The sequence below is a fragment of the Jatropha curcas genome, chromosome 6 (assembly GCF_041381405.1).
Source record: "Jatropha curcas cultivar XTBG-Jc1 chromosome 6, XTBG_Jcur_1.0, whole genome shotgun sequence".
In the NCBI taxonomy this organism is placed as follows: domain Eukaryota; kingdom Viridiplantae; phylum Streptophyta; class Magnoliopsida; order Malpighiales; family Euphorbiaceae; genus Jatropha; species Jatropha curcas.
The window spans coordinates 28277913-28282623 of NC_143156.1; positions in this window are offsets into that span (position 1 = coordinate 28277913).

Sequence of the window (4711 nt, forward strand, 5' to 3'; positions counted from 1 at the left end):
CATTAAAGGTGATTGTAATAACATTCCAGACTTTCTGACTAGAGAATTCTTACAGAACAATGGGAAAGAAGAAGGATAAAGGGAAGAAGCCCCTAAATGAATCCAGTTCTCCAACTAAAGCTCTCTCTGAGCACTCTGAGGACCTTAGTAAAACACATAAACCTGACCCCACTAAAAACCTTCAACAATGGATTGAAGAACTTAGTAAATCTCCAGAAGTAGTAAAGGCTCTCCAGAGTATAGCATCCTCTTCCACAGAGGATCCAAGTATGAATTCTCAACCTACAGCGATCGTATCCGCTTCTGGTACGGCTACTCCGTCTCAAACGGTAGGCGGTAAAGAGCTATCAAATCCGTTTATGGCTGTGGCTTTGCCCAAAAGCCAAACATCTTTTAAACCTAGTATACATAAATGGTTTATTAAAAATATATATGATTTTGAAATTGAAGTTGAGGATGGTTTTACCAGTACTAATCCTTGGCAAGTTGTAAAATCATATTCTCCTGAGAATTGGTTTTTTGTCCCAACGGACCCCTCAAAACCTCAGGAATATTATCATAATATTTTAATCGATACTGGTTCTGTAAAAATTAAACATACCTTTGATAATACCACTAAACATATTTCGTACTCTTCTTTTCAAATAAAACGCGTCATCCATCCCAAGGATCGGCCCGTATCTTCTTTGTATACCCCTGTTCGATTTAAAACTCTATTTAAATATAATCCTACTTATAATTATTTTGATTATAAAGAGGCTTGGGAAAAGGTTTTTTGTCTTCAAAACCCCAATAGCACTCATTCTTGGTTAATTTATTTTGACCAAAATATTCGTAAAGATTTACCCATTCCTAATTGGTTTAAAAAGTGGTGGCAATCACATGGTATTTCTGACGACATTATAACCCCAGAAATCCTGTCTTTGTACAATTATTTTAAAACCAATTATAAACCAACCCCTGAAGAAGCCCATATACCATCATTTATGTATTATAGTATGACCTTCTTCACCCCATGGGTATACCAATAGTTTTTTGACTATCAGCATGTCCCTGGTACTCGAATACCAATAGTGGTAAAATATCACAAGATAAAATGGTGGGGATCATTCAAGAACTCTACCACTCAACTTAAAATCAGTCAATGGATCACCAGTAAAAAGGCCAGCTCATCATCTCTTAAAAATTTAACTTATGCTAAAACACTTGCTTTACCAGAAAACCCTGACTTTGGGATTCAAAAGGCCAAGTGTCAAGCTCGGTTAGCTGCTGCTAAAACGCCTGAGGAATATAAACTGATCTGTGAAGAAATGTCCCAATTGCTTTCCACCAGTTCAGATCCACAGGTAAAACCTTCATTTAGTAAAATTCAAGCAGAGTCTTCAAGTCAATCATCGACCAAGACCGCTTCTAAAGGTAAAGGTAAAACATCATCATCTTCATCAGAGGCGTCCAGCTCATCTTCTGACGATAGTGATGAAGCTCTCTCCACTATAAAAATCAAAAGTAAAGCTAAAGAAAAGCAAGAAAAGAAAAAATAAAGAAAAAGAAAAAGAAGACCGACAAGATAAAAAGAAAAGTAAAGAAAGGATTATCATTATCCTCCTCTTGTTCGGATTCTATATAAAACAAGGCAGGTGGAACCTTATTTCACCATCATCTACAGTAAAGTCAATGGCAGACAAACTATTCATCTACAGGAAAGGTCAACACTGTTCAAGATTCCGTGGCAGACCAAGTACTATTCATGAATAGTAAAAGTTAAATAGTAAAGATTCTTTTATTTTCTATTTAAAGGAAGCCTATCTCCTTGTGAAGGCATAAGTTTAGGATAGATAAGTCAATAAACTCTAAATTTGTAAGAACCTCCCAACTTTCCGTCTCAGTTCTCAAGTTCTGTGTAAGGATTCTAGTTGGAAGTCTGTTCATAAAATTTTGTAAGTTTAAATTGTAATTCCATATTTGTATTTAAATAAAGTTTATTTTGTAAACTGTAAACTGCTACTTCATAAAGCCCGTGTTGACGGCACCTTTCTTCTTCTCCCTCCACACTCTGACTTGATTCCTAGGACAATCCTCGGGTCCGTTCCATGGGGGGCTCTCACTGTGTGACCTTGTGACGAAGCATGGGCTCTTACCCCCAGGATATCCCATTCGACCGTCTTGCTGCTATGAGGCCTAGGGCCAGACTTCGAGGGCTGGACGTCTCTTAGTTCGCGGGTCAGCCCTTTAATGGGGTGGGTTTGGCGTTGTCGTGAGGCAACAAATCGAGTACGCCAGTAAAAAGGAATCAAGTGGTACCGCAAGTTGTCACGATCCTGGTGTATGGGCACCGCTTAGTCAAAAACTAAGCAGCCGGATTTGCGGATTTGTTGGTATCAGAGCCAAGCGATCTAAACATTGTTTCATCGAAAGGCTAAAATTCTATTTTCTGGATATCATAGATAGTATTGGGTATGCCGATCTGAACCCGTTGTAAGTCCCTTATTGAGTTTTGTTGGGCAGTGAAGGGTATAACACTGGCAGTGGCCGCTACTTGTTGATATTCTTAAAATGGATCCTTTATTATGTAGATCTGTAAATAGTGTTAAGTCGGATGATTCTGATTCCTCTGAAATCAGAAGGATCATAAACCGAAATGAATTAATTTTACAAGATTTTAGTAAAGCTATTGATGAATGGGAAATACCTAAAGTAGATAAAGAACAGATTTATAAAGTTAGTAAATTTCCTTTATGGAATACTGATTATGTAATAAAAACTGAAGAGCGTGATTTTCAACTTAGTAAACCTTTTGAACGCATCACTCTTCTTTCATCTAAAACTTTACAACAACATAAACATAAAAAATATAAAATACATTCATATAGGATTAATCCAGGTAGGAATTAAACCTTTAACTAGAGAAGGATTAAACACTAGTATTCTTGCAGTGGTTAGGGATGCTAGATTTTTAAACTTTCAGGATTTTTTATTAGGATCTGTAGAAACTAGTCTAAGTGAAGGACTGATCTCTTTTGAGATCTATCCAGATATGACTGTTTCTTTAAATGATTTAAATATTTTAGAAAGTATAGTTCTAGAAATAAAAACTCATAATTATAAAATGAAGCAAGGATCTATTCCTATTGCTTTAATTTATAAAATTCACTATAAAGCTATGAATTCTGCTTTTAGTACTAAATATAAGTTACAACCTAAACTTGGAGAAACAAGGTTTCTTCAAACTGATTTGACTAAAACCAATACTGTTATACCTAAAACCATCCAATGGAAGGATATCACCTTACCAGAGGAATGGATTTTGGAAGGAGTTGTTCCTCCCCCTGTTCATGAACCAGTTAAACCAAATGTCAACTTACAAAAAATTGAACAATTTGAAGATGGTAAAGTAACATTAAAATTTAATAGGAGTCAAAGCTCTAGGTATATAGGATCTACATCTTCTGTTGTTACAGACGATGATAAACCTAAAGTACCTTCAGTAATTTATGCCAGATATAAAGAAACTGAATCTAAACCCATACTTCAAACATTAGTCAAACCTAGGTATTCTACTTCAGATTTACCTATATCTAGTCAATCATTTAAAATGAAAGGAGTTGATTATAGTAATTCAGTTCCACAGGCAGTCTATAACCCTGTTGATAATTACTTAAATCAACAATCCAATCTAGTAAATACTTCACCTGAATCACCAACAGCCTCAGCTATAACTGAGAATGTTAGTAAAATGAATCGTGAACTAAATGTTTTAACTAAGGAAGATATTAATAAAGATCTTGTAAAAGAAATTACTAAATCTAAAAATATCATGAAGTTTAATGAAATATTTAAAAATTATAATTTTGATGATTTAAAAGAAGAATATTTAAATCACCAATTTGCAACTCAAACTAAAATTAAATTTTTAGATTGGTTTTCTTCAGTAAAATTGGATTCTAGTAAAAGCATAAATCCAATCACAACTAGAGATAAAAGGCCAGAATGGATAGTAAATGATAGAGTCATTCAAAGTGATTTTCCCCCTAAAGCAATTAGTAAATTTAGATATCAAGATAATGATATAATATGTGCACCATATAAAATGGCTAGAGATAATGATTCTGATAAAAAATTAATTGAACAAAATAATTTTTGTAATGCTAGTTTAATTTGCTTAAATAGTCAGTTAAAACGGCTTGAAAATTTTTTAGTAAATAAACCAATAGTAAATTCTAATGATAAAGGTAAAGAAATCATTAAAACACATATGTTTAAACCTTATCAACTTTCTAAATCAAGTCAACAGGAATTAGATTCTAAATTCTTAAACACTCTTAAACAACAACTAAGTCAACTTGAGTTAAGTTCTGACTCCACTCAACATGTAGCTCAGGATACAACTCATTCTTCTAGAAATATAAACCTTTTAGAGGAAACATCCCAGTCTGAGGATAGTCACTTAGACACAGATGATGCTAATCAATTTGTAAATAATATAACCCATCGAGAAATTGTCTCTAGGGCTCCAGATTTAGGAATTATTGATAAACCTCCATATATATCCCAATTTCATTATAATGCTAACACATTATATGAATGGAATATTGATGGATTATCTGAATATAAAATTTTAAGTATTTTGCAACAAATGACAATGGCTGCAAATGCTTATAAAACCCAAGCACCTATTTCGGATAGGGCTGTGGCTGAAATCCTCATTGCAGGA